A 14,345-nucleotide genomic window follows, 5' to 3' on the forward strand; every position below is an offset into this window, starting at 1 on the left:
CTGACCTGGATTTTGATAAAACTTCGCATGGTGATAGAGTTTAGAGTCAAACCAAACACCTTAAAATATTATAGGCCTATTAAAGAAGGCTTAATTTTAAAAATCAATTAAAGTTGCAAAAAATACACCGCGTGCAATACGTATTGGTAAAATGTTCCATATCAATATGAATCACAAAGCTAAGCTAGTTAAAAGTCCTATTTTTTGTATTCGAATTCATAGATAAAAAGAGTTAAATATGAGTTCAAATCCAGTCAACTAATTGCAAGTAATATGGATAAACCTTAAATTTCTTTCAAAATCTCCGATTAATTAGGTACAAGAATTATCAATTAAAAATTTAATCTAAAATAAACTATTTTAAGAAAGTATAGCTGTTTTATATAGAGTTGGATTGTTAAAATTACTACATTTTTTAACTTACCGTATGGTAAGTTATAGTAACCGCAAAAAAATTATTTTATTTATTTTTTTTATATTCATACGTTTCAAAGGTTTCTGAATATTTTTGCATACCTTAAAAAAATGGATGTATGTGTGTGTGTATGTGTATGCGTATGTGTGTGGGTATGTGAGTGTGTATGTGTGTGTGTGCGGATACAAATTTTCATCGACGATTTCAGAAACAGCAATCAACCGATTTGAATAATTCGAAAAACATTCGATTCGTATTGGTAAGGAGACGTGCTGATTAGTTTTCGGCGAAGGCAGGTGAGCCATTCCGAAGATACGGAACAAAAAGTGCCAAGAACGGTAACTCAGTTTTTAAGAGAACGGAGCGTCCGATTTTACTAATTACACTAAAACATTTTACTTGTATTGATAAGATGAAGATCTGATTAAATTTTTGGGAAGGCAGATCCAGCTGTTATGAACTCTCAATAAAATTAAGTTAAAAAAATATCATTTGGCGGTCAAAAATGTTCATTGGACATATGTACATCAAATTATCAGATATTTTATAGAGATTTTAATAATGCATAAACATTTTGTGAAAATTTTTATGGGTTCCGTACCAAGATTTTTAATTACGGTATGGGAAGTTCCAGCAATTTGCCTTAAGCACGATGTCATACACCTACTAGTTTACTTTGCAATATATTCAGATAGATCAATGAATCCAGAAGATAAATGTGATATACAGGTACTGAAATAAATGTATTGAAGTACAGGTAGGTACTGATATAAATGTATTGAAGTACCATGTTTCTTCCCAAAGGTTCCATTGCACAATTCAATTGTAGTTCTGGTAGTTCATAATATAGCTTTTAAAGCAAACGTATTCGCGCATTAATATTCCACGTTTGCAAAATGTATCCGGAATTCGAGGTAGGAAAATGCTTTTGCGATACGCGGCTAACGTTACCGATAAAATATTAATGCCCACGAATCTCTTTTCATTCGTTTTCGTGCAAAATCTAACTGGGAAAAAACAAATCGAACCCTAAAAATTTATGGCATATGCGTGAATTTACTCGTTTTAGTATGTTTTGGATAGATTTGCATTCGTTGAAAAGATAGAGGCAAAGGAAATCATAGAGAACAATGGTAGACAAAAATGGTTTTCTATGATCCATACTATTAGAAATGTATGCTCAAATGAAAAAAATCGGTAAAAATTATTTCTATATATTGAATGTGATTTTGGGTAAGACCGAATTAACAGATTGTTTTTAATAATTTTTATATCCAAGCAGCTTCCATATCAATATATCTCAAAATCTACGTTAGTTAAAGATCCTATTTTTTGCATTCGAATTCATAGATAAGAGAATTAAATATCCAGTCAATTCCAGTCAATTCCTTGTGAGTAATATGGATAAACCCTAAATTTCAAAATCTACTATTAATTTCGTACAAAAATTATTAATTAAAAATTTAATCTAAAATAAATTAGAAAATATAGCTGTTTTACACAACTAGGCCATTGTTGGATTCGGATGAAAATAAATTGTATAATAGATTTTCAGAGTTTAATTAATATAAAATGAATTCATGATGTATTGAAACATTGCATTTTAGATAACATCAATATTCAAATTTTACCTAAAAATATTCCATGCTTCACTAATATATTTCATATGGTATCAAACATTTTTTAGTCATAGAAGAAAATAGTATATATTGATGAATACACTACAAGATATCAAGAATTATATCTTCTATTATATGTAAGTATTTTATTAAAAAATGTTTTTATATCATAATTTAATAATATTAGAATCTAGATACATTCAAAATCCATTTAGTACTCTAATAATTATTGGATGTTATCTCAGAATATGCCGTGAATGCACTATTTTAGAGAATATAAAATATATTAATGCACTATGAAACATGATACTTTAATCAAAGTTAATTATTTTGAAGAGCAAGCATATTGTTTCTGAAATACAAATGTAAAATAAAAAATGAATTTATACTAGTAAACAAAAATTACTAAAGCAGAATACCAAAAGGACTTGTATTCACACAAGATAAAAATATTTTTTTTCAATCTATTCATTAGATAATATAGTACATAGCTTACTTAAAATATGACATATTCCAAATATTTAAAATTATTTAAAGCATTTTGAAAACTTCAATAAACAAAATAATCCTAAAAATCTAACAAATATAAGTTCTTTGTGATATGAAAATTAGCATTGAACTGAATATCGTAAATAACTAAAACTAAATCTAAACTAGTGATGTATGGCATCGTGCCTTAAGGCAAATTGCTGGAACTTCCCGTACCGTAATGAAATATTCGAGGAATATCAATTGTTTTCAAATACATTATAATAAATAAAAATTGTAACATTGTCTAATATAAGAATTATATAAACTGAATTGCAAAGTTCAATTTATATATTTAAAGTATATATATGAGCTTTAGAACTTTAGCAAGAATTAAAATTAAAATCTGAATTATTTTCGATATACAAAAAAAAAATTAAAGAAAACAAAAATTTAATTTTTTTTCCTCCAAAAGCAATCGTTTCGTCAACACAATCAGAAAGTTTTTTGAATCATTCAAATCGGGGTCTTAGTTCTCTCAAAAACTGCCATTTTTTGTACATTTAGCTCAAGATCTTTAAAACAGCTAGACCTGCCTTTGCCAAAAACTAATCAGCACATATCCCTATCAATAGGAATCGAATGTTTTTTGAACCATTCAAATCGGTTGATCCGGAAACGTGAACGTGTTAATACAAAACACACACAGACATACAAACAAATCAATTTTTTTAGAGGTATGCTAAAATTTTCAGAAACCTTTAAAACGTGAAGTAAGCAGAAATTTTTATTTTCGATTTTCGGCTCATTACTATAACTACCCTACGGAAAGTTAAATATAGTGTGCTAATTGATTATTGATATCAATGATAATTATTAATGATGGATAGTAGATAATAATAAAATGTGACAAATGCAAAAAAAATTATATCATCTATGATTTACCGTCAGTCAACAACATAATTTTCTCTGTTTTGCACAGGAAAATTTTCAAACAAGTTATTTTTAATTATTATTTATTATTGATTATCGTTTTTATTATTAATACTATTATTTTAATTATTATTTATTCATTCATTTATTCTATTTCTTTTTTTTAATTTCTTTTATTCTATTTTTTTTTTCTTCTTGATTTTGATTTTCAATACCATAACTTTTAACTTATAGATTGTATTGTAATCTGATTGTTAAAATTAGCAGAAATAAAAAAAAAATACCATCTATGATATATATGTATTTAAATGTAGAGAAAATCATAATTATTTTATGATCACGATCGACTATTATTAGTATTATTTAATGAATATTAACATAAGTTAGACTAATTTTTATATAAATCAAAACACGTCGTAAACTATAAATATACAATATATGAGTATATAAATCTCTACAAAATGACGTCAGTATATGAATCTAGTCGTCATTCAGCGTCAACAATAGCTCCATAAGCATTATTATTGCTGCATAAACGAGTATAATATACCAGAAGCGCATCCTACCCTAGTGAATTAGAATAGATCAAAGATGTTATTGTTGAAATGGCTACGAGCAACTGTGCTACGCCAAAGTGATGGAGGTGTCTACGACTTCCGGCTTCCTGCTTCCTGTTAAGCCAAGCAGCGGGTTCACGGTTCACGCTAGGAAGGCGCCTTCATGCAAATATCACTCACCTACACACTCACGTACACATTTAGCCACAAGACAGAGTCGGAAGTAATTTAGACAAAAAATGGATAAAAAGTTGGTATAATTATCAGTAAAAAGCGGATTCTTAATGGAGACATAATGATTTGGATTTAGGTACTTTTTTGTGATTTTTAATAGTGTCTATATTATGTTTCACGTTCGCAAAACTTGTATGTCATAGCAGAAACACACACACACACACACACACACATATATATATATATATATATATATTATATATATTTTTGAATAGTCTTGAATTTGATGTTGATATATATGTTTAATTTGAGTTTAATATTCGGGCGTAACATCAATAAAAATAGTATGAGAGTTTTTTTAAAAGTTTATTTATTTAAAATCCATACGTTTCGGCTAGCATCTTAGCCATCATTCAGTGGTAATCAAAATAAAATTTTGTATCCTAATATAGCATATGAAACTATTATTATTCCATGGTATGAGTATGTGCACATTGATAAAATATATATTTTTTAACACAAACATCACAAATGATAAAACACACTAATAACCATGATAACTTAACAAGTTGTCGAAACTATGTATTTACTCTTCGGAGTTTAGGATAGAAATGTCAATATATATATATATATATTTAGGATAAAATACGTATAATAAATGTAATTTAACGATGTTAATTAGTTTTTATTTAGTTAACACTAGTTACATGTTAAGAGTAACCGAGTTTTTATGAGATTGTAAAGCATGTAGGAAAAATTTAACTATTGATATTGACTATTGCCCTCTACATGCCTAGAAAAGTATTGATATCAATACTATTTTTATTCAATTAATTAATAACTAATAAGAATTGATTTCGAAATAAAGATTTTATAGAAACTATAGCTAATTGAATCAAATGACGATGTTAAGGCGTCCTAGTCCATTATCTACACTTTAAAAAACACTTATGTGATTATGTAAATAACTGTTGAATTCTAGACACTGATCGACCTATATCAGTTAAAATTTATTTATTAAAAATATTTACTAACTTTGCGCTAGGTTATAATATGTGCATAATATAGCGTTAGTATTAGGTAACTAACACTAACTATTAATTTAAAATATAACATAAAAATCATTAAAATCCTACTTATTACGTCTACATACAAAAAGTAGGATTAATAGTAGCATTATTACGGATTTTAGTAATGAACATTGACCATTTCCTGGGAAGTAAAAATGGATTTACAACCGGAGTAAATATGTGCAATGATCAGTATCATTTCGTATTGAAAGTAATTTATAATAATATTTAATAGTAAGGTGACCATATTTTTTTGCATGAAATCCGGGAAGAATTAGAATATATATGCTAATTTTTTCGGTTCAAATTTACTAGTTGAAATATATTTAAAAATATATTGGCAATCAAAACATTATTAAAAATTCGGGACAATCCGGGCCAGAATACATAAAACAAAGACAAATATTGCTTTTAGAAAAAGCCGGTACGCTTTTTAATTATTAATATATACTAATACCCGGTGCCTTTTCCTTTATGTAGTAAGTAATATATTAATTATAAATTATTTAAAACAAATTGTAAATAAAAATGATAATAAAACTATTTCAAAAGAATCTTTAACAGAGGGTAGTAACAAACCATGAAGTATATGTAAAAAAATTTCTTGGTAGTCAAATGAAATCAAAGACCTTTAGACTAACAATTAATGACATACTGGGGCTTTTGTAACAAGTCAATTCGGATGTGGTCTCTCAGTATTTATTTATGTGGATGTGGTCTCTCAGTTTATTACAGTAATTATTGTATTTCTATTCCGTTATTGTGTCTGTTACACATAATTGTGCAAATTGGAGCTTTTGCATCCGTTACATGTGAAATTTTGAGCACTGATTATTAAATTTTCACTGAGAATGATATAAAATTATATGTCAAAGGATACTCAACATTTATTCGATTTTTAATAGATGCAACTTGAAGTATATTAAATATATATACACACATATATATACAAATATATATACATATATATATATATATATATATATATATATATATATATAATATTATTTTATAATAAGAAGCTGGGCATAAGAACTTTCCACAAGCCTTGAACTTAATATTTTGAGATCTATGCTTCCCTCGGTAGCCGAGGCGTCAACGCAGATATTCTGAAAGCTTCTGTGAAAATACTACTGCACTTGTTAAACTATAGTCAGAAGCACCTTATATAAAATATTTTATATTATCAGAAAATAAAACAAGATTCAAGCATCATATCTCACATTGAACATCTTAATTATCGTATTTACAATAACGTTAGTTAAACATGCACATACAAAAAGGATGACACTTGACCAACTTTTTTAGCACTGAATGATGAAGAGTGAATGGGAATAATATTTATATATTGTTATCATATTACGCATGCTCTTTTTTGTATGCAAGTCAATTATTTAGATATCACCACTAGCACATGACTTGATAACGCTTGTCTAATAGTACTTCTATTATTCATCACATCATATTAATTTTGCACCAAGAATATAATTTGTTGTTAGACTAAATCAAATAATAAAATATTTTTACACATGTTATCAATTAAAACTGATTAATATTTTATTAATACAAGAATTATTTTTGGAATTTTTCTCTTGTATAAAAAATCAATAATTCTCTGGAAAACAAATGTACACCAATAGATCCTAATGAGTAATTTTGCAATGCTCTCCAAATATACTCTAAAAAAAACAATGTTTGCATAAATCCTTAGAAAGCAATTATATTTTGAAATCCAACTCTCGTAGTATTTTTGAATCTATTTTCAAATGAATTTTATAACATATTTTGATATTGTAGGTTTAGCTTTAAGAAGCCCTGCATCGACCCCACGGCGTGTAGTAATTTTGAATATATGGCTGAAACGTGTCCGTGCATTATCACATCATTGTTCACAGATAATGCTTCAAGTACGTTCATGGCTTGAACTCACGATTTGAATATGTTCAGGGAGAAAAATCGAATTGCAATCTCTCAAATATTACAGAATATTTACTGACACATACGAGGATTCATAATATAAAAAGCTGAATTTTATCAAGATTAAACTGAACTAGTTTTTTTGCGATTACTATAACGTGCCCTAAGAGCGAACTTAAAGCATTTTATGAACGAATGTACAGTAGCAATTAATTTTAAATATCAAATTTATATATGTTTAATAAATTGATCCATAAAGTATATCAGAATCTTGTTCAGAATCATTTTTTTACAACTTTTCATTGATAAACTGTGTGTTTTGTATTTATTCATGTTTATTTGTACTAAAGTATAACAGCAACGACTATTTTTTGAGCCAGTTTGTTTTATATAACTTCATCCATTAGCCCTTTTAAAATATTTTCATATTCTAAGTATCCAGTTTCAAGGAAACAAAAATAAAGCAAAATAAAAAATACATATATGAGATTGGATTAAATTCATTATATAAAATGTGTAAATATACTACTCGAACAATATATAGTAACAAGATTTTTACTGGGATTCAATTGCACTTGTTATGAGATGTGAACTCTTGTAAAATAATTATATGAAAGTTCTAATATAATTTTATTGTCTTTAATAAATCTAGTTCCAAAATAATATATGCTATAGATATCTATGAACATCTAAAAATTGTATGTAGACAATTTCACATATATTCTCAGATGATATTACTGAATAGGTCCCTATAGCACAAGGATTCAATTAACTTGGTAAATATTTTTAAATATTTCAAAAGCTAAAAATACATCACGAGTATGACAGCAAAGCAAAAAGAATGGCAAACTGCTTGAAACACTCTCAAAACAATTTTCCGAGGAAATTAAAAGACAGAAAATGATTCATGCTTTCGTATTAAACTTATCTTCATCGGAAAATCAGCGAAGGAAGCATATCACTTTTCAATTAAGAAATGGGGTGGACAAATCAGAATTGTTCCTCAACAATATTTTATCGATTCTTGTGTAATTCAATGTAAAATTAAAGTATTGGACGTTATTGAATGACAGCAGGAAATTAAATTTTGTAAAAAAGAACGAGTTTGCATTCGTATTTCTAGAAAATAATGTGACTTTTTAAAACGCAAACTTTGTTAGGGAAAGTTGAAAGAATTGGCGAAGAAAGTCGAAAGTAAAGAAGCAGAAAATAATAGTAGTTTAATGTACCTACTAGAAAATTTTCTCCATTTTGTTTGTTCAGAATCACAATTTTTAGGTTTAAAAAATGTTTTATTTTTTATCCTAAGCTGCAAATCGATAAATGATACTAATTTATATATAAAGCATTTTTGTAAGAAATTTACCAAACAAGTCCATTACTATATTTCTCTTTCACATACTCCAAAAATCCAGCATCTGAACATGTCACATCTTATTAAATCGAAAATCTATTCGTTCGGCAATATATAGGTGATTTATAATGAAATATCATATTCGAAATAGAAAATCGGTCCTTTTTCGGAACATATACCCATATGCCCATCGGCATTTATTTAACATGGTCAGCAGATGGGGTCGTTTAAAATCAGAACACATATATATTTATATAACGGCCTAGAATCCTTTATGGGGAATACATTTATTTTGGATGGAATTGAAATTTACATAAACATACACACAAACACGAATACATTTAGAATTAGCAGGTCTTGTCAAGATAACTTTGCCAATTGTAAAAAATCATAAACAATAAGGTTTAACTCAAAAGAGATCCTTATTCATTACATTTTTTTACATAAAATATTATATTAATTATTAAAATCTATTTTTTTATGTCAATTTCAGTTCTCTATGACAATAATTTCATTATCTCTGTTAAACTCTATCCAAGTTTCCGACTAAAAAATATAGAAAACTAGTTGTGTGTATGACATCGTGCCTTAAGGCAAATTGCTGGAACTTCCCAAGGAATATTAAATATTTTCAAAGAGATTATTATAAATAAATAACTGTAATATTTATAAGAATTATATAAAATGAATTGCAAAATTTAAAATATTTGTTTAAAAAATATTAGAACTTAAGTCAGAATTACAATTAAAATCTGAATTATTTTTGATACACAAAAAAAAACTTGAAAAAAAAATTAAACAAAAATGAAACAAGCAGAAAGTTTGTTGTATCATTCAAATCGGACGCTTAGTTCTCTCAAAAACTGCCATTTTTTGCACATTTAGCTCTGTATCTCGGAAACCGCTGGACCTGCCTTTGCCAAAAGACAATCACCACTTCTACCCATCATTCGAATTTAATGCTTGGATCATTCAAATCCGATGCTCCGATCTCTCAAAAACTCTATTTCTATCATCTGCCTTCTTTGCTCCATATCTCCGAAACGGCTGGACCTGCCTTTGCCAGAAACTAATCAGCGCACCTCTCTATAGGAATCGAATGTTTTTTGAAACATTCAAATCGGTTGATCCGTGCGCCCGAAAACGTGGACGAAAAATCGTATTCATAAATACATACATACACACACATCCATTTTTTCTGAGGTATGCCAAAATGTTCAGAAACCTTCAAAACGTGAAGAAATGTAAAAAAATTTAATTTCGATTTTTAGACGATTACAATAACTTACCCTACTGTAAGTTCCCATAGTTATGATGTCAATTTCCATGGTCATTGATTTAAAATAATTTATGTAATACTGACATAATTACTAAGATAACAAAAATAACTGTGACATACAATAATTTGTCTCCACTAGTTATGAAAACATATTGAATTTTAAGCAAGTATATAAGGCATACTACACATCATATACAAATAAAAATATCCTTCGTTGTTAATCAATAATATTTTTTACCAAAATTTCCTCTATCCCTCATCAAAATCATCTTCGTTCCACGTCAACCACTGCCTGATGTCATTCCAATATTTCAGTAATCACTTTGAGGGCGAAAAAGGACCACGGCCCAAAATTTCAAGGATAATAGATTCACTATCAGTTACAAAGGTGGCCAAGTGAAATGTCCTTTGATATTCGGCACCACATCAAAACATCTCTTGAAAATTCTCATGCTTTTCAGAGACATCTAACGTTTTAGCAAACACGGATTCATAAATGGAATCACCTTTTGCTTTGAGTCCCGAAACTCGTGAATAATATGAACAAGCTATTCTGCATTTCGAATAACTTTCAGATGTTATATATGTGTATGCTGATAAGGTTAATGAATTATTTGTGACATTTCTCACTGTATAAATTTGATAAAAGTTGATATTCTGATTAGATTTGAAAATGTGAGGCAAAGATAAAAATATCTCTGAAGAAAATCATTCACAGTCCACAATTATCGTCAACTGGCTTTATATCAACAATTATTTATATTCACATCCTATTCCAATTAAATCTATGGAAAAATAAAGTTATCAAGATCAGAATTTTTGGCAAAAACAAAAACTTTTTCGGAAAGATGGAAATGAATTAAATTTATACTTTTACCTCTAATTATTACCCCCGTATCACTCAAAAGAATAATTTATTCAGCGTTGTCCCAAAAATGTAACTTTGCATTCAGCATAGTAACTTCGACCCATATAAGTAAGTGTGTATATTTAAGGGTTGCTTTCGAATAAGGGCAAAGGAAATAAGTTCCAGAGTAGACATGGACTATAAACCCCTTTTGCACATAAAATACGTTCTACTCTAACACGGGGTAAAAGATTCAGCGAACGCAAATGTGAGACAATTGAAACAAAAGGTCAAGTACGTTTTGTAGGGAATTATGGGCTTTGAGTCAATTGAAAAGGATAAGTGTACTCCTACAGAGTTTAATTATTAATGTACTTTTTTGACGAATAAATGAGAATAGATTATGCCATAAATAAATATTAAACAATTTTTAGTTACATCTATTTAGATTGACTCAGTAAAACAAACTCGAAACAGGGGAAGAAACAAGATAAATTGAAGTGATAAATACGTGTATATGCATAGCTTGATATCGATAATTGAATATATATATATATATATATATATATATATATATATTCAAATTCAATATATAAATATTATATACATGAATTCAAATTCCGATAGATGGATATTGGTATCACTACTTAATTTCTTTATAATTTTAAGAAAACCATTTATCAGAATTTGATCATTTACTATTAATTATTGAGAATTATATTTTATATTTGGATTGTTACACTAAGCATAAAATATTTAATATTTTTATAAATAAATCCATATAAGACATTCAATGTTAGTTAAAAAAATCTAAACAGGAGCATATAAAATATAATCGCAACGAAAATGTTACCTGCTAAGGATTTTATTAAGAATTATCAAAATGATTACCTACTTAATAGCATCCTAAATGAAATTCTTCAAGAAAATTGCGGATTAAAAATACCTTTTTGAATGTTTTATAAAAAGAAGCGCCAAGGCTCCCGAATCACAAATTCTAGGACCTATTTTACGATTCAGACAACCTGATATCAAGCAATAAGTATATGAATTTTCATTTGACAATATAGTTGAAAACAATAATCCAAGTGATGAAAATTGTTTTTAAGTTAAAAGTATATCACCAAAAATTGAAAATTTTAAATGAAATTAATATTAAATATAGACAAGATAACCATTGCTTTATAAAAAGTAGTAGATATAAAATATCATCACAACCGGAATCCAAAAAAAATGTAACAAAATTTGTTCTTATTATTAAAATATCTGATAATTTGATATGCATATGTCTAATGATCATTTTAGACCGCCAAATATCATTTTTTATATAACACAAATAAAATGTTTATTGAATCATTCCAATCGGGCGCTCCGTTACCTCAAAAAATGATCTACCAATTTTGGCACTTTTTGCCTCGTGACTTCGAAACGACTGGTCCTGTCTTCGACAAAAACTAATCAGCACGACGGAAAATTGTATCCAAACATACACACACACAAACACAAACACACACGCTTATATATTCATTTTTTCTAAGGTGTACCAAAATGTTCAGAAACGTAAAGATATGGCAAAATTTTAATTTTCGTTTTTTGATGATTACTATAACTTACCCTACGGGATGTTAAAAATATTACTTATTGACATATCAAAAATGTTAATGTTTAGAAAAATCAAGGAAACATGTATATTATTTAATTAGAAACGTCTTTATGATGTGTAATATTAGATATCACACTACTGACTGATATCGAGTTGTACGAAACGCCTGACCGCATGTCGACCTAGTAGTCGCAAGGAAGAGTTTAATTTATAAGTGCTTAAGTACATATATAATATATCTACTATTCCGAACTTTTTCAGAAATGTAATTCGATTAAGAGCGTCGTATTTTAGATTTTAGAGACACAACAGATAGATTCAGTACGTAAGAACATTGAACAAAGTTCGCCATCTCCGTTTCGCGTAAAATATAGCTCTATATCGTAATCCAATACAAAACAGCACCCGGTCAGAATTACTATGCCGGCTACAATTTTATATTAAATCATAACTTACGTTTTTACAGATCTCTTAGCTTTTATGAATATGTGTCACGGAAATCAAATTCGACAGCTAATTTCGCGCAAACTTTATTGGAAATATTTATTGGAAAATATGCTGTGTGTCAGCTGCTGCGTGTATTCAAATAGAAGAATAAAGGTCAATATGATTCAAATCTTAAAGGATAGAAGATGTTTTTTATTAATATATGTGGACAGATAATAATCTCTTTGAATGTTATTGCATCATTCATCAAAAAGATACAACAAGCCTTGGCAAATTACAAAAACTTTATGATAGGTATTAAAAATTCAGGAAGATGTAAGTTATTGCTAATTCATTTTTTTGCTAATTTAATAATTTGTTGAAAAATTAGTCCAGTAACTAATTCTAAAGATTGTTTTGGGTCAACAGCAATTTTTTTTATAATATATTTTTAAAAATTATAAAAGATAATGTAAACATGAATTAATTTGAAGTACTTTTATATCGTATTTTATCTCAGTCGAGAAATTTACCGTTTATGTTATATATATATATATATAATATATATATATATATACACAATGGTTACAAATTGATAAAAAACAATTCTCTCAAAGTTTTAGCTCTTAATATTATTTTTTAGATAGTGCGCAATTCAATCAAACTTCGTATGGAAAGAGCATGGAAAAAATTTTGAAAATTTAAAAAAATGTTTTAGGTATAACTTAGCGACAAATGAATGAGTTTTATTCATTTATTTGTTCGCTAAATTACATCTAAAAAACATTTTTAAAATTTTTGAAAATTTTTTTCATGCTATTTCCATACAAAACTTTGATTGAATTGCGCTCTATCTAAACGTTAACATTAAGAGCTAAAACTTTCAGAGAATTGTTTTTTATCTATTTGGAACCATTTGAGCCCCTGGGAGCGAGGAAATTTGAAAATGACCATTTTAGGACCACCCTAATATATTAGGTTGTCAAATATCTCCCTTTCCGCTTTTTTGCTCTTGTTTTAATACAAAAAAGCGGAAGGAGATATTTGACAACCTATATATATATTATATATATATATATATATTATATAATATATATATATATATATATTATAGTTATTTGCTTGATGAAATTCTTCCTCCTTCGAATATAAATACATCACAACAAATAGCAGTATGTGAGAACTTTCCAACTTCAATTTCCATTTAGTTGAAAACTTCCAGCGGCAATCTGAGGCAAAAACTTTACACATCTCGCGACTTGAGAAGAGGAGTGGGTGTTTTTACACGGATGGTGTAAAAATAGAGCAAACCATTCTTGGTCGTTGGCTGATTTTCGTTTTATGCATTTCCAGTTTTATATTTTTTGTAAAATGCTTTTTAGAATGCAGTGCTGGAGTATCACACTGTGTGGGAAACAATAGAAAATATTGTTTAGTACTTACATAGCAATAAGCGATGTATCACTTTCAGCTTAGCTTATTAAAGTATTTCAATTCATAACAATACCATATTAAATAATTAACAAAAATCACTATGATGCAACCCTTTAAAAGTTTTTCTACACTTCGCACTCGTCCCATGAAAAGTAACACTAGTCAAAAATTTTTAGTAGTTACTTTTTATGTACAGTATATTTTAATTAGATTTATCTTGAACCCTGAAAATGGTAACAAGTTCATTTC

Source organism: Ctenocephalides felis, unplaced genomic scaffold (assembly GCF_003426905.1).
Source record: "Ctenocephalides felis isolate EL2017-DRISC unplaced genomic scaffold, ASM342690v1 CF-g0.4_SCAFFOLD_01604, whole genome shotgun sequence".
Classification (NCBI taxonomy): Eukaryota; Metazoa; Arthropoda; class Insecta; order Siphonaptera; family Pulicidae; genus Ctenocephalides; species Ctenocephalides felis.